Raw genomic sequence first — 24994 nt, forward strand, 5'->3', positions numbered from 1 at the left:
TGGGGATGCTCTAATGATATGATTAGATTGAGAGTAAGTAAACAGTTTTTTCTGATTTATAAAGTAATAAAGAGATATTCAGAATCTCAAAACAAGAATTTTGAACCTGACTTTATGCATTGTTTAGATTTCTGTTTTTGAAATAAATGCAAATTAACATATATTTAATTAGATAACGCCTAAGTTGCATATTTAAACATAACATTTCAGAAAACTTGTAATTCTCTTAATGTCAATAATCAATGTGGTAAGTTTCATAGTGATTGCTAGATGACATTTTTACCCTATTCACCTGTAGTGTCTTACCTTAAACGAAGAGAATGTTTGGCCGCAATCATCTCAGTTACATATTGTTTGGTGAAAGGTGTGTTTGGAGGGTTTGGTTAATTTTGACTAGATATGCAAAACTCAATAGAAAAACAAGGAACGTGAGCTCATGTTCATGGTCAGGTTTCCTATGTAGAGTCACAGTAGAACGTGTGATTGATGATGGACTACATATTAAGGGACCAAAAGATAAAGATTTAACAGCACAAAATAGCAACTATCCAGATCTCGATGTTCTTCACTGCTCGACGGTAAACAGCTCACTTTTAGAGGTTGTAATGAGGGTAGAATCTACTAACAAGGGCAATTACAGAGAATATCCGTGTACGATGATGTCTTAACCACTCCAGTCATCCTCTGTTTTCTGGGATGTCCAACTACATTCAGAGTTATTTACAACTGTAGGCTCTGCTATTACAGCCTCTGGCCTTAATGAAATCAAAGATGAAGTTCCATCTGCTTACATTTTTGACTGGCGAGTAGATAAGACAACTGACATTTTCATGTCATGCACAACAGTCTGATAATTTGTTATGTAAATACCGCAGGCCCAAACTTAGTAATGATTTGTGGATGTTTTATATTTCAGAACGACAAAATGTCCAATCTGTCTTTGGTGTTTTAAAATAACAGATGCAGCACTTTGTGATGTAAAAAATGTGATGTACATTGTGACTACTGTCATGGCTCCCGCTAAAGGACTTTAAGATAAAGTTAAAGAAATTGCCCCAGAAGCAATTTTTGTGAACTGCTATGCACATAGATTAAACTTGATGTTAAACTGGTGCACAATTCATGCCTCGGTCCAGTGTTTTTTTGCAACTTTCTATGGGTTTGTCACATTTATTGATAAACCCACATTTACTGTTAAAGGACGGCCTTTCATAAGTCTTCAGGAAGTTCCCTGAAACTCTGCTACACAGTGGAGCTTCACATAACGGATATTAAGCACTATGACCCAACATGTATCATAGGCTCCTGCAGACTTTAGAAAGGATATGTTTTAAAAGAGTCGGGTGATTCCTGAGGAGATATTCCAACATTTGATAAAAAGTTATGGCAGTTTCTTTGATATAGGGAGACTGAAATCTGAGTTCCATGTTTTCAGAAAAAAAAAAACAGTGAATAAAACAATGTATTAATCTTTTACATATATTTACATTGTTTTAAGATTGTTATTATAAACTTGATAGTTTAACAAGTTCTCTACATAAAATTTTAAAAGAGGTAATTTTAATGTTTATACAGTGTGGTTTAACTCGGTTGAGAATGATTCTTCATTGGTTCATCAGAGTTTGTTAATTGTTTGAAGTACGCTACTTTGAAGTAGGCATATTTGTGTGTGCGCTGTTCTGTGTGACTAGGGGAGTGTGTGACTAGGGGGCGCGTGTGTGTGTGTGTGTGTGTGTGTGTCGCGGGCAGTGGACGGAGGTTTCCCTACAGCGTGAGTCAAGGTCATGTGCGAGTGCATCGGTGTGTGTGTGTGTGTGTGTGTGTGTGTGTGTGTGTGTGTGTATGTGTGTGTGTGTGTGTGTGGGAAGACCTGAGTTAATTCATTGAGGGAAAGGTGACGAGGTCAACTCAGCGTGCCGAGGACCCTCAGAGTTACTTCAAGTCAGTATGGGGCCTCACTCAGGAAAAAAATGGTTTGTATGGACAATACCACAGTCGAATGCATGTTGGCTCCTCAAGGAAACGTTCTCCCTCTCTCTCTTTAAATGCTCGCGCTCTAAACACGCACCCCGGATTGGTGTGTTGAGAATGCCTCCTCATTGGTTCATCAGAGTTTTGTTAACTGTTTGAAGTTACTCAAAGTAAGCATATTTGTGTGCGCATGCGCGGTCTGTGTGACTAGGGGGTATGTATGTGTGCTGTTCAGGGGAGTGGGTGTGTGTGACTAGGGGTGTGTGCGTTGTTCTGTTCAGGGGAGTGGGTGTGTGTGACTAGGGGTGTGTGCGTTGTTCTGTTCAGGGGAGTGGGTGTGTGTGACTAGGGGTGTGTGTGCGCTGTTCAGGGGAGTGTGTGTGTGTGTGTGTGTGTGTGTGTGAGACTACGGGTGTGTGTGTCTGAGATCCCTATCTTTTAGCGCTGGTCTGTGTGACTAGGGTTTGTGCGCTGTTCCGTTCAGGGTCTGTGTGTTTGTGTGTGTGTGTGTGTCACAGGTGTCTAGGGTTATACGGCCCCGGAGAGTCAACATCAAAGAAGATCAAAATAATGTTTTAATTAACCTTATCAAGCAAAATATCAAAGCACAACTTAATACTCTTTGGTCGTCTTGACGTGATTAATGTGATGATGATGTCATGAGTTGGGGTGGGGAGGGGGAGTGGGGGGGGGGGGGGGGGGGGGGGGTTGGAGGGGGTTGGGTGGGGGGAGGGTGGGGGTGGAGGGGGGGGGGGGGGTGGAGAGGGGGGGTCAACTAGAGGTCAAAGTCGTAAATCACTTTTTGTCATAAGCCCCAATCTATAATCTCTGACATGTAGCCAACGTACCCCTACAGAAGTCCAGGCAGTGACCGTATACCACTACCCACTTAATATGATGGTAGCAAATTGAAACGCGCTGGCCAGTGCACACTTTCCCACTTTTGAATTGGAGGGTTGATCACGGCAGATCTATGGATTTTTAGAACGCAATCATGTCGCGATGTGTGATTTAGAATCACTTATTCATAGGCTACAGCTGTCTCACTTCTCACCTCTAAGTCAACTCTGGTTCGTGTATACAAGATAGGATCCATTAAGCCAAGAGGCAGCCACAACCCATCACCTGCGTTCACTGAATCAGAGGCTTTTTTTTTCATGACCGTTTGCTTCCTCATTCTGAAATAAAAGCTTGTGTCTGCTTTGTTCTCTTTCACTTTGTTGGGCTTGTAAACAGCAAAGGAGCATACAGCTGCCCGCCGCTGATAAAACAGAGGAGCGTCTCACGCGTGGCCCTGGCTCTCTGCCCGGCCCGCTGACGTGAAGTCGCCGGTCAAAAGCATGAAGGTGCCGCACACGCAATCGGGCTCCGCACCCGTGAGTGTTTGACGCCAGCTCCGTAGTTAAAATGGATTACTTCCATGCCGAGAGAGCTTCAAAAACAGCCATTCGGCAGGCTCAAGGGGGAAGATTAAAACCGACAATGCGCTCAATCAACAGACGAGAGGTGCGGCGTAATGAGCTGCTGTCTGCAGCGTGCGGGGATCTCGGCGAGCAGGGAGGGGGCTGTCAGACACACCTGCAGCGTTGTGTTCCTGTCAAACTCTGAACATCACTTAATGTGCTCTTGACTTGTTGCCAGGTGACAAACGCTACCATAAAACCGCTTTGTGCAGACGGCGATTGTTTATCCTAATTGTCTGCATGCTCTCTGTAATTTGGATGGGTTTCGGTACAAAAGAACATGCAAAGCAGAATTAGATAAACCCCATATCATCTCATCATCCACAGGAGAGAACAGCAACACCACCGCCACCCACAAAACCTCCATACGCGTCAACGTTCACACACCATGCACGGCAACTTCTGAGATTTCTGAACGCAGAGGGCCCGGCGATGCAATGCAAACACTGACCCAGATAAAGCCGTAGTCGCAAAAGGACGTGTTCCAAGAATCGGTGAGTCACCATCAAAACAGATTTTTGTGCACATAGCGAGGCAGAAGGCCTGGGGAGACGCTGTGGAGTGCAGAGAGAGGGCACCACCGGGCTCTCACAAGCAGGGATGTGAAGAACACGGCTCCATCACGGCTGCATGACTAACCTCCGCTCGGCGTATACCGCTCTGCTCATGTTCAAATCAAGATTTATCTGATGGCATCCGGCTTCACGCCTCCACGCAATTAAAGGTATTTTTAGAATCCTCATATGCTCGGCTGTGTCGTTCATGGGTTTCAGGGGTGAAAACAGCATGCAATAAAGGAAAAGCAGCGCTTGAAGTGAAGACTCACAATAGCAAAGTTTACTCCTTTCATTGTGGCTGGTGGATGGGGCTTAGGACAGTGATGAACTCTGCAAACCTACAGGATCCCCTACTGTGGAGGATGGGCATTCGACTTAACCTCCCTTAACCTACACATAACCTTGACACTCCAACAAACGTCAGACAAAACTGGAGGACATAAAAAATTAAATAAAATAAAAAGCAGAAGTACGTAGCGCTTATGTAACTTCTCGTGTAACTATGCAACACTTTGGAGTGTTTAAAAGCAAATGTGCTTTGGAAACACACTTACCTATAGAGTAAGAGAAATGCCCTTGACATTTCGCTTCTCTCATTCAGATGGGATTTACCAGGGACCTTCTACTGGTGAGGATTTGAACTGGGCCAGGCTGAAACAGAAGCCAACTTTCCATCCGCTTCAAAAGCTGAGAGCTCAATAGCTTGTTCATAAGTCATGTATCAGTCATCTCTTTACCTTTCAGCTGAGCCTCTGCCAGCGGTTGAAGGATTCATTAAGGTGAGTGCATGTTTCTTCCATTACCTCACTGACTCCCATACCATGGGGAAAAGGCATATATCAGCAATCCACCCAGCAATGCGTTCCCCCCTCCGAGACATATGATGTGTCTTGCTGGGAGACAAAGGACACCGGCAGAGTTGAGGTAATCTTTCAAAGAGCCTAGCTAGAAGTGTCCTAATGTATTTATTTGGTTATTTATCTGTCACACATTTATCCAAAACCCAACTAAACTCCAAAACGTTAATGATTAATTCTGAAATTAATCACAGAAAGCGCAACTACTCCTAACCGGAAGCTCCCATCTTTCCATCCTGTTGAAAAGTGGCCATAGCTTCCAGCCAACGGAGTGAATCTTCTGGCTTTCTGCGCACTGGCCTGCATCGGTCACACACTAGGAGCAATACCGCACGCGGCCGCTGGGGGGCCTACTTCGAGCAACAAGTCAAACGTTTATCTCAAAGCTTCATCAAAGTTAAAATTGGCCTAAAGCACGTTTCTTGGTATGCGGTTAAGCCTAAATCTTCTCGCTGCGTTTAACAGAAGTTCGTGTTTGCAGAATATTCATCAGTGAGGGCAATTGCTCAGAAGAAATTAGAATATACAAATGACTCATGGGTGAGCGTTTTTTTTTTCCAGGATAATACAATACGTGTAAAAATATAGATAAAAGAAAGCGAACCGAGCAGCTGCGATTCTGCAAATGTATTTGAAACGGGTAAACAACTCTTCATCATCGCTGAGGCAGACGCGCATAGTAAAAGAGATTTCCAACAGCACAGTGATGGAAAAAAGTTCGTTCATACCTACAAACAATCGATAGATCCACCCAGTAACGATCACATTAATCCACAGAAATCCAGTTCGCCCGAAACGTGAAACTGGTTGCTGGTAGAATCCACAGTTTGCTCGTTCCCCGACTTTCCCTGAGTCCTCTTAATAGAGAAGGGGGGAAAGTTATTGCATAGGAGTCCTGTGTCCAACTTAGTTCCTCTCCCCTCCCATCACTGCAGTAACCCCCCCCCCCCCCGTTTTGCTGGGACACACTCCAGATGTGGTGACATCACCTAGGCCGGCGCTGGCGGGTGTTATCACCTCCCCCTGGTTCATATAATAGGATTATGCTACTTTCAAAGGTATGAGGTGTGTTGAAAGGGATACGGCAGATATCACGAGTTCTTTCAAATAGTTTCAGATATAGTTGAATTATTGTGTACTTTCTATTTAAGCAGTAATTACGTGTGTGTGTGTGTGTGTGTGTGTGTGTGTGTGTGTGTGTGTGTGTGTGTGTGTGTGTGTGTGTGTGTGTGTGTGTGTTTGTGTGTGTGTGTGTGTGTGTGTGTGTGTGTACGCGCGCGCGTGCATGTTCGTACATGTTAGTGCGTGTAACAGATGATCATTAAAATGTAATTATACAAAGATTTACAAAGATCACTTGACTTGTAAGCTTTCTAATATATATATATATATATATATATATATATATATATATATATATATATATATATATTATTCCTTCTTTTTCAATCTAAGGTGCTCTGTAGGCAGAACTCAAAATTATTTGAATTGCCAGCTTTGATACTCCATAAACTCTTGGTTTTCGGCAGAAGCGGTCCATGTTGTCACTGTCCAGACTACAGTGCCAACTTCACGGTGGGATTCAATTAGCTTGATCTCCACTATTCTAACCTTGACATTGAACGCCCAGGGCATCTTCTATTTATGCGACTCTTTACCTTGAGTCTTCTCAATACAGGCTAAACAAATTAGATAAGACATAATTTACAGAATTCGTCATATAATTTCTTCTACTGCAATTAACATGATTTCAGTATTTTATCAGTCAAATTACTGCTTCATTTGAGCCGTGTTGCGTCACTCTTAAGTTTGAGGCAGGAATTTAAAATATTTATCCCCAGGGAACACAGCATGACCGGAGTCAAACAATAAGATTGTAATACTGTTTGACCAAATCTGATCTCTGCAAATACTGCTAGCTACTGCAAAGACTTTTTAAAGGAGTCTTCTGTGGTATTGTTTTTATAGGGAGAAGAGAATGAGGTGGGATTATTGTGACAGCAAATACGTGACTTTATATCATCCATGCATAGATAAGAGGTTGTTTAAAGTCTAATGTTTTTTTTCACAAATCAGATAAACCCACAAGAATTCTATACTATACACATGACTGAAAATATTTACTAAAATGGATATATACATGACCAGTCAAATGTTTGGACATACCTGACTAAATGCATGTTTTTAGTACATATAGTTAAAAAAAGGCATTATGAAAAAATGGATTATGCTTAGATTTGATATAAGACTAATATAATTTGGCACACACGCACACACACATAATTTTAAATGCACCCTCAGCAAATAATCTAAAATTTGTTTATTATATCTTTCATTGGTTTGGCATCCTCCCTGTTTTTATGTCGAAAATAATAAAAATAAGCAGCGTAGGTGTGTCCAAACTTTTGACTGGCATTGCATATTATATACATACATAAATATAGAATTTTTCAATCAGTTGATCGATCAACCAATCAAATCACTTTTCAGCATTTTTCAGTAATCGTTAGATACTTTACAATTGTCATTAGTCCAGGGAATTTTTTTAATTTATTTTTTTACATGATGACAGGCAACTCTAGTATCAAACACTACAATATATATATGGTAGTGGCATATACTATAAACATGCTCAGAAATCAGAATCTTGCTTTGCAAGTACTTATAGCTTTATAGGTACGTTTAAATGACATGAAACCACTGGAATCCACTGGAGTCCATTCAGTTCAGTTGGACTGGTGCCATGAGGCATTAGATAAAACATATTAATACATCATGTCTTGTATAATGCCACATAGAGGAAGGACAGCTGCAGTGAGGAAGAGTATGAAGAGGCTTATATGATATCAGTGCATTCAAACCTGTAAACATGTATTTGGAAACAACTGACATCACCATTGTGCCATTGCCTCACCCTCTAGAATTTTCTAAAAATAATTGTCTAAAGAATATTGTTAATATTACAAAGTTGGTGCAGATTCTTTTGACTGCCATTGTCCTTGAAAGAAAAAGTGATGTTATGGCTGACTGCACAAGGCTGAGTGCACAAGCCTTCATATTCTATCAGACATCAACAAATGAATGTGTTTTTCCCACAATCGTGCTGTATCATAACCAGGCACCGTGCCAGCTGTTTGCTACTTCAGCATTGTCAGAGTACAGAGTATTTCCAGAGTATTCCCAGAGTATAGAGTACAGGGAGCTCCATTAGATGGGCATTACATCAAATTGCTCTCATAACAGCAAAATATTTATTTCCACTTTCCCCGATACGCTTAATTGATTCATTCAAAGTAGATCAGGGCCTGACAATAACACAGATACTTTTAGAAGCTTGCTCACTGTTGGCAGAGCATTTATAATGGGCAGAAGGTGGTGAGGGAACACAGCCTGTAAGGTGAGAACAGGGTGCAGGGTGTTCTTGGCTGGAAGTCCAATGAAAGCCCCTTGATTTATATCAAGGAGGCAGGCATTCTCTCTCTCTCTCTCTCTCACTCTTTCTTTCTCCGCCCAGGCGAGAGGATAGATCCTGGCAGTCTCTTTATTAGCCCTCTGTTTTCCTTCCATGCAGTTTTCTGCTCTTAAGAGGATGAGAGATGGGGAGCACACAGGGACAAGGACATTAGAACATGGAGATTGATGCCCCAGATAAACAGACAAATGGCATCACACACAGCAGTCAAAGATCATGAACTAAACACTCCGTGTCACCGTTCAACAGGATTGCAGTGAATTTCAAAAGGGATCATATTGAACAAAGTGAGAGCCACACACACACACACACACACACACACACCAGGAGTACGAGAACCCTAAAAGATATGGAATGCAATAGAAACAGAACACAGAAATAGAACAGAAACTGCATAATGTTGGCTATGTAAACCCAGTGACCAATATTAGGGTCATGGCTGGCTGAGATTGTGTTACGAAGACAAGGTAGTCCCTGGCAAAGGTGAGGAGATCCTGCCACAGCTCGCTGGGCTGTGTTATTGTACCAATAGTCAGCATGGTTAGCACAATGGCTTAGCAGCCAACAGATATGCACTATCACCACCGCGACACTGAGCCCACAGTTACATATTCAGCCTGATGATGCAGCATGAGCTCTGCTCCATACTGGGGAACCGAGAGTGGAACTGGGTCTGGGTCGAGGACAGAGACAGAGGGGAAGGCAGAATGGCGATGGGCCAGAACCAGAGCAAAGGATTATGGAACTTGGACGGCAAACTGTCAGATTTGTGGTGTGTGTGTGTGTGTGTGTGTTTGTGTGTGTGTGTGAGAGAGAGAGTGTGTGTTCGTGTACATGAGTGCATGTCTGTGTTTCTTTCCAGCCATTGAGGAGGAGGAGGAGGAGGAGGAAGCATCTGTGGGACAGGGCTGTGGAATATGCTGAGTAAAGCACAACTGGACGCTTACGAGCTTTTTAAGAATACGTGAGAAGCGCCAGACGTGATTGAAGCTGAAGTCCTAGTCGATAACCACGATGGTTTTCTCCGTCCAAACAATATGTGGCCCACATGTTGCTAATTTCCAGGGGTGGGGCTTGGTTTGATGGAAACAATCACACGCCAGCCAGATGTCAAACTCTCTGAGGGAATTCTTTACCGACTGCTTCTCCACTTTCCACACAGCTCTCCAAACATGCACCGCAAGGCTCCTCCGAACGTGAATCCCCACTCCACTGTGCTAAATGCATTTTCCAGGCAAGATGTAAAACAGCCCGTTTGCCTTCCAAGCCCCCTTTTCTTCTCAGCCTTAACTTCTAGCACACATGCTATCTGAACATGACTTAGAGGAACAGAAAGTGTGTTTCCCCCAGTTTCAGGGCATTCAGCCGTATTAATAATCATACTGATGAGGACACTTGTGTGAAATGCTGCAGCTTTTGTCAGAGGGGCTGGGGAAATTCCTAGCGTTAGCTGAAAGAGAGTCCCCGCTGACACGGGCCAGTGCCGGCACAGAACAGGGCAACAGCAGTAGGGGGAGAAAAGACAACAGTTCCTGAGATTCGCCACTGCCTGATATTTTGTTTCTGCTTCATCCTGGGAGACTATTGGCCACTTTTACATACTGCCCTCCTGATTGGAGGGTCCAAAATTGTGCTTCTCCCCTCACATGATCATCAGAAAAAGTGGAAAATCAACCCTGACTGCCAGATGATGTTGTACTGCTTTGAAAGGAATCTGACTGTAAGGCATTTCTTTTTCTCACAGCACTTTATCAACCAAATAAAAGTTATTTATGTGCTTCTTACCGGGCCAAAAAAAAAAAAAAAAAAAAAAAAACAAGAACACGAAGCGGAAACAAACAGAAACAACTCCTCCAAGTAATTTAAAGCCCTCAAGGTGTAGGTGTAGGTATAGGTGTAGGTGTAGGTTCCAAACATATGTGAATGCCAAAGTGAGAATGCTAAAGGTTCAGGTTATATTTGACTTTATGTTATGTAAAATTCCTAGAGAACCAGGAGCAGGAGCTTTGTTGACTGAACTAGATAACCCCATTCTCTTGACTCGATTCTCACCAGGAATGTCTGAGGAAAAAAAGTAAGACACTTCAGTTGCTGATGAAGTTTCATATATTTTTCCCTATTAGACACTTCTTATGCTGAAATAATTTTGCTCTTCACCACAGAATGAAACACTGACTGAATTTGAGATCTGATGCTCCTTCCCAATTACCTCAGGCATTGAGCAGTCAAAACTACACTTAAAATGAATGGTCCACATGCACCTGGAATGCACACTTGCTTTTCATTTGATCTTTTTCTTATGTAAAGCACTTTGACTGACCTCAGAGTATAAAAATACGCTACTCAAATTGTATTGCCTTGCCTTGCCTTTTAGATTGTCCAAGTAAACAACTCCTGCACAAAAAGCTGAGTTAATTTGACTGCTTGGCCACACAAATAAAGAGCATGCACGCAAACACACACACAAACACACACACACACATGCACAGAGAGAAAAAGAGAGAGAGAGAGAGAGAGAGAGAGATGGAGTTAGAGCATAGATCCTTTGTCTCTCTTACACTCACATTTTCTCAATCAGATGCAACAAATTAACCTCAATCAATGGATGAAAGGGTTTAATGAAATGTTACCAAAACAACAGGGAAAGGGCAGCACGCTTGGCACAATCCAACCTTTCAAAGGCCTGGAACACCTACAGTTAGCATCTCTAATCCCATTAATAACCTGAGCTCTTCTTGTTTCTTTATTTCTGTATAATTAAGTAATTTCACAGCATGTTCTAGGGTCAGACAGCAGGAGAAAAGAGGCGAGACTGCTGTTTTCTGCTGTTTTCTGGTGTTTTGTACTCTTGTGCATACTGATAACAAGAATAACATTGCAGGAGCAGACTAGACCAAAATCACAAACATACATACAACAACAAACCCAGGACAGGCAGAGAAAACTACCTTATCCACCAAAGCCAAAGTGAAATTAAAGTCTTCTCTCCCCTAACTCAATAACCGGGTCTAACGAGCAGAAAAGAGTGAACAGAGGCAGGAGTGTCATTGAGCGCCACACTCCAAAGACGCACTCCCCTTACAGCAACACAACATGACGCAGAACAGCTGAATCACATGCAAAGAAGAAAAACAGTCAGCAGTGTGTAGACTTGAGGATTTGGCCCGTCTTTTATGGGATGTGACGGACAGGAACCAGCCAGCCAGGCACAGTAGGTGGATCCACGTCGTCAGGAATGAGCCACAGAACGGTTGGTACTGAAGATCACTGTGACCTGCAGGTACAGCGGCAGAATTCTGACAATCACCAACATCAAATCAACCACATCAATCACCAACATCAATCAGCAACACCAGTCAACAAATAGAAAATATACAGATGTCATTTTCAAACGTATCGTAGCACTGTGTGGTAAAACAGTCTGTGTATATTCATGTAAATATTCCAGTGAATAGTTTCTTGTCTGGCAACTAGAGTTTCTTCATCATGTAGCTCTAACGCTGTAGGCACCATTGGAGTCTTCTGTTTAGTGCGTGTTGCTTAGTGGTTGATCTGAAGTATAGTTTAGCATTTACTGCACAGTGATCTGAATTTTGAAAGAAGCTGAAAGATTACATTAAGTTCCTGTGCATTATAATGATTTCGTTGATTTTTTGTGTTTCTTTATTGTAATCTAACTTTGTCAATTCCCACCCACCAGACTCACCACATTAGCGCCCAGCTTGATAGGTGAAGGGATTCTTCCCAGACACGTGAAACATCTTTTCTGATGCAATCTCATAACAGACAGTTGAACTCATTTGGAGGAGAAGATACACCTCCCGTTCCCTCCACTTGGACTGACAGGAAGGCACAAACCAGGCAATCGTTCTCACCAAAAACATGGGCAATTACGATGCTCGTCACCCACCTGCAGATGGTGGGTTTGTTGGGATTTGAACCCTCATACTCCTGACAAGTGGGGCGTAATCTTAGATTTTGCCATGTTGTTCAGAGTTGGCCAGTGGCTAATTTCGTCTGGCGTAGAAAGTCTGGCTGCACTAATGGAAGAATGTGACTGAGCGTGTGACTACACCACACGGCAGGACTTGGAGTGACCTCCTCCAGAGGGATGGGGCCGAACACATGTGTGCCTCCGTCCAACGGAGACACCTCCTCTCTTTGAGAGGCAAGCGCACTCCTGCTCAGCGCAAGGGGTGGTGCTTTTACTCTGCCAACATCACACATACTTTTAATGATACTACTTGTTAGTGAGGAAAAAAAAATTAGGGCTTTTAGTTTAATTGAACTGTCTCATGTGTAATTAAACTCAAAGCATGTGTTTGAAGCTGTTTGGATGGCAAGACGCCACTGGCATGACAAAGGATTTGCCGCATGGTGTATCAGTGCACCGGGAGACAATCCCTGATAGTGGCTTTATGCAGAGCTATGCAGCAGAAACGAGTGTAAACGAACGAAAACCTCAAGTGCCCTGGGGAGGGAAGGAGGGAGGGATAGAGAGAGGACAGACAGGGGGAGAGAGAGAGAGAGACAGGCCGAGTCTGGGAGACAGCCTCGGGCTACGCAGAGAGGGTGAGACGACACGAGTGCCCGTGTCAGTTCGATATCAGCCTCGACGGCAGGATTTCAGCCAAGCGACAGACGCAGCAGAATTCAGGCGCCATGGAATCCCACGGAACGTGGAACTGACGGAGGCGACTATTGGGTAGATTTTCTGCTAAATTAAATACACATCTCCAACGCATTCAGATGTGGCGTGTGATACAGCCGGCGGATTTGGAAGCTTGAAGCTTCTCTTTGAAATTGAAAAAAACTCTTGATTTGCCATCTTACCACATGCTCTTTCACTATTTACTATCTCCTCGCTGGCATCTTTCTCTGCCAGCCTGTGTTCTTATCAGGTGGGCACCGCCCGCTGGGCCCTGGACGTGTTTGCTGATGGGATAAGAGGCCGGGCGATTCCCGGGCCGGTGGTGCAGCTCAGATGTTTGAGGTCACACTCAAGGTTACCAGCAGCTGAGCTCCAGGCTGCAGCGTGCATTGTGCAGATAAATGCAAGGTTAGACAGACGGAGATCAAGAAAAAATGGATGCAAAGAAGAGACTTAACTAACAAGTCTGTGTTTGAACACTGAAGCATAAACTCTGACAAGACTGTGAGTAATGGTGGGGGTTTTCATTACAGTGTAATTAGTCTGTAATGAAGTGAAACTGAAAACACACAGAAGCCGACTTAAAGAGTGTCTTAACATAGCACAGCCACCATTTGTTGTTTATACAAAATAACTGTCACGTAACACGGTTGCAGAAAGGGAAAGAAAACAAGGACAAAGGCAGCATGTCAAGACCGTGAAGATAATATAATTATGATTAATTCAAACTCCGGTTTCTCCAATAATAATGCGGCGGCTAGGTTGTGCGGGCCGGCGTGCGCCGAGCTTCGCCGCATCTTAAGGCAGGCGAGGGGAAGGGAAGCGTGCAGGGGCCGCTGGGTAAACGGCAGCGCGGCGTAAATCTGTGCGCCGGGCCCTCCCGAGCTCCGGCTGGACCTGCGATGATCCGTAGCGTGGGAGCGCGGTGGCCCCGTTCAGAGATATGCACTTCTGCACGTCAGCCCACCTGCAGCCTCAGCGCACCTGTCCAAGCCCGAGCAAAAGCCCCCTTGTTACCAGTGTGACACCGGTAAAGGTGCAGCTGGTCCACCGCTGGAGGACGGGCCTTCCCATCATGCACCGGAGAGAAAACGCAGAATATCTGAAGTAGGTTCATTGCATCATACAAAATCTGTGCACATACGTATTGTTTAATGGTCGGTCCATGTCCACTTGTGCTGGCGGACTCATGAGCTCAAATTGTGTCACACGGTTGGGAGAGTCACGGAGAAGTAGGCGTTGCTCTGCTGGGTGGCGTGAAGGCGTGGTGATTCATGAAGCAGTTGTTCTCCCTACTACACGTCCAGCTCCAGAGGGCATGGATTACTCTCTTTAGCTCTCGTAGAATCCAACTGCACACAAGATCAAGGCATCATCGATCTTCTCCTAGCTATTGATCATATCGAGTGGACCGTTAAGCAGTTGTCCCAAGCGTGACTTATAAGGTTGGGAGAACACCGCAGGTTCAGTCAGTGGTGAAGGTGCAGCTGCCCTGAAGGCTGGAACAGACTCAGTTAGGGATCATTACCATTACCGGTCCTTCTGCAAGGGGAATTTTGCCAGACCGTAGCCAGATTTTGACTTAGACTATAGAACCGTAAATGTTAGCCCCACTCCACATGGTGTGTTTAGGTACCGGTCAGACAGGGCCATCATCACTGCTGTAGCCACATTCATTTACCAGGACTGCTGAATTGTAAGGGCTCTAACGTGGTCTCATTCCACTTCCTCCATGCTGTGTGGGTATGTGTCAGCAGGAGGGACTTATTATCACATACCAAACACACACACACACACACACACACACACACACACACACACACACACACACACACACACACACCATAATATGTTTGTATTCATGTCTCATATTCCTCAATCATATCTCCGTGGTATGGGGGAAAGGCTGGATACAGGCATTTGCTAGTTTCTGAAAACTTCAGGTCGTCTGATCTCAGCATGCATTCAAAATAAGCTAAAGATGCGTGCTGTGTGTGTGTGTTTACGCATGAAAGATATGTGCTCTGTGTGTGTGTGTGTGTGTGTGTGTGTGTGTGTGTTTGAGGGGCTGAAATGAGAGTACATGACTGGCAAGAGTGTAAATAATACACAATACAGTAACCTCTAGCCAAACACTGCACAAACCAAAAGATCAACAGGACACGTCTATGAGTAAGAGACGTCCTGCAGAGTTTAAAGAAGCCTCTCAAAGGAGTATGCAAAAGGGTCTCCTGAGGACATTACCCAACCCCGCTTTTCAGACTCTTCTACTCAAAACCAAGCCACATTCTCTGATATCTGTTCATGAGTAAACCTACAAACATTTTTAGTGTTCTGGGCATGTAAAAAATTGAATTGAGGATTGCAAAAACAGCGTTTAGCATTCTTTCCAAGAACAGCTTTTCCAAAGATGTGAGACGAAGTGCAGAGTTCTCATGGGACGCAAACAAACCTACTTGGAATTAAACCTGATGAAAGTTATCTCTATTTTTTTAATGAGTGAAATTACTAATCCACCGAGTATATGACAAACATTATTAGGATTCTCAATGGCATTAACAAATCTATTTAGGTCCTACAGGAATGCGGATCATTTATCATTTAAGTCTTAAAGAAAAAAAAGAGATTTTTAATCAGCAGTTATGTCTGTCATGCAGTGTTAGCGAAGGAGAGGTGATTAAACAGATTTAAACTGCATCTCCCTCATCAACTCCATCACCTATCGAGGTTGTGCAATTGAATTCGGGTCAGATTCATTTCACCTGTCTCCTTTAGTAAAGCAATGTGTGGCTCCAGTGCTCAAGATAGCTACTTACAGCTCGCTTAGAAACGGAACCAAAACACACGAGTTTCCAGGACATTTAAAGACGAGTCGGACACAATCACACGGGGACCCATGGAAACGACCATGGCTTTGATCCACGCTCCTCCGTACTGTTTTTTGTGCAGGGGTCAGATTTCTTAGTTCAGTTTTTCATGATGTTTTCTCTTTCTACCTCCGGAGATCAAAGTCCATTTTCGGATGGAGGCTGGAAATATTTATCAGTTTTTTCTTCTCTGAGCCTCATCTCGCAGTTGAGGATGGTGTTAAAGTCACCTTGATGGCATTGTTTAACACAACCATTTCTCAGATAGGTTATGACTTGAGTATTAATACCCGGGTCAGCCTCAGGACTTTGCTTACATGGTAAATAGCACAATGCAGCAGGCGGGGGGGAGACACTGGTTTTGTTTTGCAGCATTGCACTGACAATGAAAAGTTTCAGCTAATGTACCGTTATGTAAAAGCCAGAATGTTTACAGTGCCTCTCAGACAGGTTTTTTATGAGCCTAGTCATGTTATATATAACTTTACATGCTTCACTATATTCCTTCCAGAATCGAGCTGACATCCCATTTCACGCATAACTAATCCACTCCAACGCCACCAGTGTGCTTGAATACTATATTCTGTTCCAATGGAAATCTTGGAAACACTTTGTCCGCTGGTTAGTCTGATTCTGGCTATTGTTGGGAGCCTGTAAAGTGAATAAGCTTCTTATTTTCAGGCACTATCAGTTCTGTCCTCAGGTGTGTGTCTCAGTGAAACTTACACTTTAAAGGATCTGCTGGAGTCGTGTGTCCAGACTGTGAATAGTTCGGGCACTGTGGCATAGAGAGGATGACTTTTACTGTTACTGTAAACGCACTTCAAACCCAACATGAAGAGAGCTGTGTCCTATTAGAGAGAGAGAGAGAGATAGAGAGTGCTGTATTAGTATTCAGTACAGCAGCTCTCTCTCTCTCTCTCTCTCTCTCCATCTCTTCCTCCTCCGCACTTCTCCCTTCTTGATAATTGACATTCTTAGACAAGATCAGTACCAACCCGGAAGAAAGAAAAGTGAGCGTTTAAGCTGCAGTCTATTCACAATGGGCCTGTTGTTCCTCGGGTAATTACCCTGGGCGCAGAGAGATCACCGCCGCTTATTGAATTCATATCAAATGAAACGTCAGCGCCTGCTTGTCACTGCTGCTCCTCTCTAGAAAGCTCTTATAATTTAGTTCATCATTCTCCCACGTGCCTTCACTCTCTTTCAGCTCTTCTCTCTGTGCTCCTCCCTCCCTCCTCTCCTCCCCCCCACGTTCATTCTCCCAGCTCGCCGTCCCTCTCGGCGTTCGTCGACCACGTTTATGGTCTTTCTGCTGCGTCGCCGGGCTGGTCTTTTGTCCGGGTGCACTTCTCCAGTCATCCACTTGGGGGCGACATTTCGACAGTGCAGCGACGGGTCAGCTCAACAGGGCCACGCTGGGTGGGGAGGCGCTCTACACGGCCGGCCATGCTGTGCTGTCAGCCACCTTTAAATCAGGCCAGATAAAAACAGATGCTGGATTGAAATGTCACGAGCGTATCTCAAACTGCCAGCACATTAACCTCCTCACCCGCCATGCCTCGCTCCCCCGGGGCCTCCACTGAACTCTATTGATTAAAAACACTAGTGGAGATCTGAGGGTGTGGAAAAGAAAAAAAAAGAGGAGAGAGAGAGAAAACAGGCAGAGTAAGCAAACAGGCGCTCCTCACGCCGGCAGAGGTGAGAGACAGCGAGGTAGCGGAGGGTGAGCAGGAGATATTTCTGGAAAGAACCGGAGAGGGAGAAGCTACGAGCTCAAACAAAACCTTGCTTACTTTCCGTAGTTACAAACTCCTGCCCACACAACGCCCCGCGGTGACATGATTTGCAGAAGAAAAGACGATACACGATGGGATCTTCTTACCGGACGGTGATTTAGAACGCAGCGGGAGAAAACTGCGGCAGCGTTCGCTGGCTGTCATAAATCTCCTTGTTTTGTTCAACCCTCACCATCGCCTTCCACACATCCACACATCCATTGCAGGCTTCTCAAACTCTTGCTGAGTGAGTTTGGTCCTAGGGCAAAACCGTTAGGAGACCGCCATCTTTTTTTTTTTAAGTCTTCTGAAACGCCATTATAACGGGTTATGCTAAATATTTAGCTCACTGTGCTAGATGTTTCATCTTGTGTGTAGAGGTCATTAAAAAGCCCGGCTCTGAGAAGGGAGTGGTCCGGGTTCAGTGCTGAGCGTCGTGTCGTGAGACAGCTTAACGCGAGCTGCTTTCTGCACTTCCAGGTTTAATTCTTTTCACTTGCTTATTGCTCATATAACTAAAACTGCACCCTTGACATATATGGATCAACATATCACCCAACATGGCGAGTGGGTGGTCGGTTGAGGTGGGAGGGGGGTGGTGGCCCGACGAGGGACTGGTGGCAGGTGTGGAGCCCCAGGCCACGTCTCACGCCGAGCGAACGGGAAACAGAACCGGCGAGAACCCAGTCGCTGGTGGGCAGTGCCAAACGGGGCAGAGAGCCGCAACGGTTCACTCACCACCAGCCATTACTGCCCACTGTGCAAAGCTCGGCTCAGCCTGACAGTTATATTAGCACTGCGCAGCAGCACACGGGCATTCTGGGAAATGGCGCTGAACTTGTCCTTGTGTGGTGTGTTGGGGCTAGAAGCCTTAGTTTCACTTGTTCGAAGCATTATATGGAAGTAACGCTCTGTGCTCCCTGGTTTCACGTATTGTATCCTCCCGTTCCAGTTCAGCTGGTTATCTGGGCATCGGCATGGTGTTCACCCATCACAGAAGCCCGCAGAGCCAGCACGGGCCGGGCTGAACCACGGGAGGTCCAGCACGGTGGTCGCATCGGAAAACCCGCCTTACAGGGAAGTGGATGATGTCGTACTGAATCCAGGTCAGTTTGCGAGCTCTGCCTCACCCCAACACCCCCCCCCCCCCTCCACCGCCCAGAGGGCTTCTTAACAGCGGCGACATGCTCATAAATCACCTGCCAACGAACCCTGTTTACGGACGGGGCAAATTATGCCGCCCGTATGTAAGCCATCAGCACCTTGATGAATTAGCTGCCATGAATAGGCATCCTTGAATGACAGCGTCACTGTGTATTAGGCTGTTCCCCAGCATGGTACAGTGCAGCCACCCCAGTGGCAAACACAACAAGACCTGTATTAGTCTTCCTCAGCTGGCTACTCCTGTGAAAGAGAAGACATAGACCTGAGAGAGACAGAGACAGAGAGAGAGAGAGACGGAGAGAAAGAGAGACAGATGTGGTGGAGATGTAACTTAGTTCAAAATAAGCTTTACATTTTTGTTCACGCTCCGTCTGGAATGCTATAATTCATGCGCTGTGAAATGTCTACCTAATGAATATTATCAAATGGAGGAGACTTAGAAGTGGAGTAGCCTGTTTGGGAGGGATGGAGAGAAGGAGAGGAAGACATAGGAAGAAAGGGTGATCCTTAAAAACACACGCGGCCATGAATGTAAATGTCATAGGTCCAATCAGGATTACGTCTATGACACATACGTCTATGTCTATGACGTCTACGTCTAAATAGAGCTGTAAGGGAAATATGTGCATTTTGTAGGTTTCCCATTGTTGCACCTGTTAGTTGTATGTTGGTGTAGTTAGTGTTGTAGTAATTAGTAGGTTGGTGTAGTTAGTGTTGTAGTAATTAGTAGGTTGGTGTAGTTAGTGTTGTAGTAATTAATAGGTTGGTGTAGTTAGTGTTGTAGTAATTAATAGGTTGGTATAGTTAGTGTTGTAGTAATTAATAGGTTGGTGTAGTTAGTGTTGTAGTGATTAGTAGGTTGCCAGTGGTGCCCCTATTTTCTCCAACATTCCTACGTCCCTCTTGGTTTAGGTAAAAAGGAATGTATATCTGTTGGGTCAACAGACAGGAGTCCGAGAGTATACCACAGGAAGGAGTCCGAGAGTATACCACAGGCAGGAGACCGAGAGTATTCCACAGGCAGAAGTCTGAGAGTATATCACAGTCAGGAGTCCTAGAGTATACTACAGACAGGAGACCGAGAGTATAGCACAGAAAGGAGTCTGAAAGCCTACCACAGACAGGAGTCTGAGAGTATACCAAAGGCAGGAATCTGAGAGTATACCACAGACAGGAATGCATTCACTAGATGCAGCTGATTTAGAGGACTTTCAACAATAGTCAGCTGTGGAATAAAATAAGGGAAAGAGAGTAGATAACAGCAATTGAGCCAGAGAAACCATTCATCGATCACTGGGCATTATGTGCTTTAAAGTTACTCTCTGACGGCTGTCAACCCAACATGCAGCGGATATGACGGAGACCCTGATTTCATTTGGTCACTGCTAACCATGAGTGATGACAGCAGTGCTCACGCTCATTGTGATTGACAGGAGCAGATTCAGGACAGCACTGGCACCGTTCTCCACACTACAAAAAAGTGCACGTACAAAAAAGTGCACGTAGTTGGCCGGAAGGGCACGTCGTGTAGATATAAAGAGTTTATTGGAATCAAAAGCAAATGAATACATGCACAGGAACACAGTGCAGACAGACATTTACACAGTAAGGCGGTTATGATATGGTATTCATACACAGAGGCATCAGGAAACAGATGAGGATTAGGTGAACTTTGATGAATGAGTAAAAACGAGACACAGGTGCAAAGACCCTAGAAAATCGGTGAGCTGTGCAAAGGGCAAAGCTTGAGAACACAAGCGCAGATCCACACGGCGGATCCCACGTTGGGGAGGAGGTTAGCGATTGATCCCTCACAAGTACTGTATACTGTAAATAGTTCAGGCTTCTCAGACATGGATGAAGCCGTATGTGTGGCTGAACTCCAGTGCTGGGCTGGTGAATCACCATTGGAGAATCCTTTTAGTCGAGGCTTAGGCTTAATCTGGGTCTTGGAACCTGGCCCATAAAGCAGAGCATGTAAATTCAGGCTTAATCTGTGTCCAAAAGCTAATCAAATATCCTTGCACAACTGAAGGGTGCAGTGGATCCAGTAAACGTTTTGTGTGTAATTAAACGAGGATGACCCCTGAGACACCTTAACACCATCCTCCTGTGGCGTAGCCTACCACACCATGAGATAGCCGCTGAGCAATAGCTGTGGACCAGAACCATGAGCTTGACCTATGACTGTGTGTGTATGTGTGTGCGTGTGTGTGTACATGTGCCTGTTTCTATGAGTGTTCTTTGATATGACATATTGGGCAGATCATCACTATGGACTAAGTGAGCATCAAAACCGTCCTGCAGCGTTTCAGTCAGAGCAGGCTTGGAGTGCACTACCCCACCAATCACAGCCCTCATCGCCATTATCTTCACATTTCTCCCCGCAGCATATTACCACGCTGCCATAAACACAGTCATAGACGGTGAAGTGGGTGAGTGCTCATGAGTGCCATCTGCTTCCTGCCACCATCACCGTGCAGGCGTCTTCAAAAAGAACCAAACCAAGAAAAAAAGAGCAAACAAGCCTCAGCCACGTCCTTCAGGTACGGAGCGAGGAGGAGCCGGCCGGTGAAGAATCCCCCCGGGAGGATGTGTAGTCCACGCTGACCCCCTTCTCCCTTACTCAAACGTCCGGTGTCAATCCTGCAGCGACGTCCTCCCAGTTACACAAGTTATACTTCAGCCAACGTAGGAGGAGTGCTACTGCAGTCAGTATTCAGCTCGCCAGGAGTGTTCACCTCCGACGTCTCTCCTTGAAGCACACAGGCACTCATGTCTTAGTCATAGCCCTGCTTGATGGGGGACGTTTTTAAGGCTCAGCGCTGTATTTGAGTCGTAATGCTGTTTCATCACTGCACTCTCGTGGCAGTGCCCCATCCATCCAGCTCGGCCGTGTGCCGTCCTGCATCTCAGCCATGTCAGAACAAATGAGCCAATCAGGACGGTGGATGAGGAAAGCTCAATTTCCTCAGGGGCTAATTAGAGTGGCGGAAGACGAGACGTAGGCCGGTACCTCCTGCACAATGCTGCACACATGGCGAAGGACCTTCAAAGGCTGCACTTTCATGTGCCTGAAAATTGTCCAACAATTTTTTTCCCCTTCCTTTTATTTGTAACACTTCTCCAAAGAGAGAGAGAGAGAAAGGAGGAAGAGATTCTGATTTGGTTTTTTTTTCGTCTGTTTGGTGAGTCTAGAGATGTAAGATTCAACTTCTCATGCCAGTGGGTAAATCTTGCCACATGCACCATTCATAATTGAGTTCAATGAGGTCTACGAATTCTTTCCACTTGTTTTCGATGGAATTTGGCTTCAAAACATCTGGCCTTGTAAGTTATAAAAAAAACAGTTGTCAGTTGTTTAGAAACACAAAATTATCACTTGTCTAGATACCAAATATATCATATATATATATATGTGTGTGTGTGTGTTTGTGTGTGTGCGTGTGTGTGATTATAAATATGCATTTGTTCATGTGAACATTATGCCACGTGCGTATGAACTGTCAAGATGTCTCTGTAGATACCTTTTAAATCTAGATTATCCCTTGTGGAAATTCAGCACAATTACATGTCACTTCGCTCACAGGAGCTAGCGAGAGGAAACTCTTCTCTATGGCAACGAGCAGTGCCCACGCCATCGCTGACATTATCAGCTCAGCCAGAGTTGCAGCTAAAGAGATTCGGAGGCACCGCCATGTTTCTCGGTGCAGGAGAGACGCGGCCGGCAGCGACCGGTACAGACGCACCGTCTTCCAGCAACCGCAACGGCCTCATCCACCCTCTCATAGCAACTGGTGCAGCCTCATCCACTCTGTGTTGGCAACCTGCTACATCCTTCCCCACCCCCTCCTGGCAATCGGTCCAGCCTCACCCACCCTACAGCCTACCATCTGTCATATTTAAGCAGGTTTTAAATATTTATCCAATCAAGCCGAAAGGGAAACCCTCGTGGAAAGAATGAATCGGTGATGAAGCAATCATCACTGGTGGTGTGTAGAAGAGGAGTGAACCTGGAGACCAGGGGCAAGAGGAAGACTGGAGATTGTGTGGGAAAAGGAAGGTAGAGTTTAGATAAGTGACTGTACAGTAAGGAGACATGCGAGGTATGAAAGAAGCATATCAAAAAGAAAGGAGAGAGGAGAGAATGAAAGAGAGATAGAAGCTGGTTCGAGGATTGGCTGACCGTGGAGGTGACAATGAGGATAAGAAAGGAGGGGTGTTGGTGCCAAATTGGTCCTGATGTTGGATATGACGGCAGGTCTGGCTGGCACAGTCAGCTGTTCTCTAACTCACGGAAAAGTCTCCACAGCGGCCCAGTCTGGAGGCCACCTGTCACTCATCTCATAGCTTGCTCTAATGAATTGGAGGTGGAGACGCTGAGATCCCCATCGCTCTGTTCCTCCGTCTCTCCGGGCGAAGCCTTCGGGGGCATCTCTTGCTTCTGCCAGCTACTTCCTGCTGGGTGTGTGCATGTATGTGTGTGTGTGTGTGTGTGTCTGTGCATATGACGGAGAAAGTCCCTTTCTGTGTGTGCAGGTCTTGGTGAGCGGTTGTGCATCGTGACATCTTGTTTGCGTGCACAAAAACCCACGACGCTGTGCACATGTTCCTGTTTTTCAGAAATGACAACTAAATATCGGGACGTGGGCATGCGCTGGACGAGGGTGAGGCGGACCTGGGGCGTTGTCTCTCGGGTGAAAGCTAATGATGGACTCTGGCTCTCTGATTGCTCCATTAGACCATTTGAGCTGATTGCCTCAAATCAAAGAGCCCGATTCCAGAGCTTTCTGATTGGTCAGGATCAGTCAGTCATTAGTCAAGCAATCAGTCCATATGGCCCAGTTCCCATGGTAGCCCCGCTTTTTCAGTCGTAGGAGTGGCTGAAAAGGAGAGAGAGAGGGAGGGAGAGAGAGAAGTTGAAAACAACAGCCCAGTTCCATTTTGGTGTTCATCAGATTTCCATTTACTTCAATCTCATCTCTTTCTTTCTATCCCTCTTATATAGTGCTCTCCTCTTCTGTGTAATATGTGTCCCTATCAAAGTCTCTGTGGGCACGCCTCCGCCCATCCTTAGATTACCCCGCCTTCCACCGCCACTGGGACAGATATCAGCAAGTCTAAGCCTCAACTCCGCTGTGGCCAAGGATTTTCAGATAAAACCTCCGCTTCCGAGTGCTTCTCCTCCACCCGCCTCCACCAATCTTTCTCCACCCTCTGCCCCCCCCCCCTCCCACTCCCTCCCTCTCTCCATCCCTCTGCAGGTGATGCATGGCTCCTGTCAGAGATGGAATCAATGCAATGCTGGTTGTTTTAATTTAGCGCCGCTCTGAGAGGACACTGATACTGTGAGTCAGGGAAGAGGGATCGCCGTGGCCTTTCACCATCTGTTTTTACTTCGCCTCCCTGTCCTAGGCATTGATCAGGACCCCGCGGAGGGGAACACACGGTGCGCCTCCCCCCGTAGGTGGGTCAGGGGGGGAAGGTGGCGCTGAACACTGCCAATGCAGTTCCGCAGCCAATTTCAGCCACACTGTCACTGTTAATTCACTGGACTTCAGCAGAGCCCTTAAAAGTAGGATGTTGAGAAATGATCACACCTTAATCAAACTCACTGGCGCTGGCAGCTTCCCTTTCCCCGCTGTCCATTATCATTTTACCTTTCATCATTATCTTCGTCGGCACCATGATTAATTTGGCCCATTCATCTCTACATCTTGCGACTGAAGGAAGACTCGAAAGCCAGATGCTGGAAACACTTTGGTAATGAGACTTGACAGATATGGTGAGGGACAGACATTATATGATCTTATAGAAGTCAGTGTACACTCTGCAGCCTTTACTGTAAATCAGCACCATGGACAGATCTGTCTGGCTACGTAAGCGCAAACTAGCAGTTGTCATACCGAAATGCTCATAGAACGTCCGACTTCTATGACCCCGGAGCCACGCCTCCTCTGCGACCCCGGAGCAGGAGCAGGGACTGTGCTAACTGCTGCTCCAGCCCGTCACCGGAGATCTGACTCCCACCGAGCCGGCGTAGTCCGTACTTGCCAAAGACGGGAGCCGGAGACCCAGGAGGGAGAGCGTGGAGAGGGAGATGCAGCGGACAGGCGTCTGCACCCCCGTAGCTTTAACGCGACCAGCACTCCCGGACGCCTTCATGATAATTAGTCGATTTCTGAGCTGACATGTATCTAGCTCACAGCTCACT

At 45.5% G+C, this 24994-nt stretch overlaps 1 protein-coding gene across 3 annotated transcripts in view; it reads right to left on the minus strand.

Moving 5' to 3' along the window:
• col16a1 (collagen, type XVI, alpha 1) overlaps positions 1 to 5776 on the minus strand; it is a 67152-nt gene extending 61376 nt beyond the window's left edge. For all 3 annotated transcript variants that reach the window (XM_077008529.1, XM_077008530.1, XM_077008528.1), the window contains exon 1: positions 5577 to 5776. The gene's annotated coding sequence lies outside the window, so the exon portion shown is untranslated. The remainder of the gene's footprint in view (positions 1 to 5576) is intronic.
• Positions 5777 to 24994: the final 19218 nt, after the last annotated feature.

Source organism: Brachyhypopomus gauderio, chromosome 6, assembly GCF_052324685.1.
Source record: "Brachyhypopomus gauderio isolate BG-103 chromosome 6, BGAUD_0.2, whole genome shotgun sequence".
In the NCBI taxonomy this organism is placed as follows: Eukaryota; Metazoa; Chordata; class Actinopteri; order Gymnotiformes; family Hypopomidae; genus Brachyhypopomus; species Brachyhypopomus gauderio.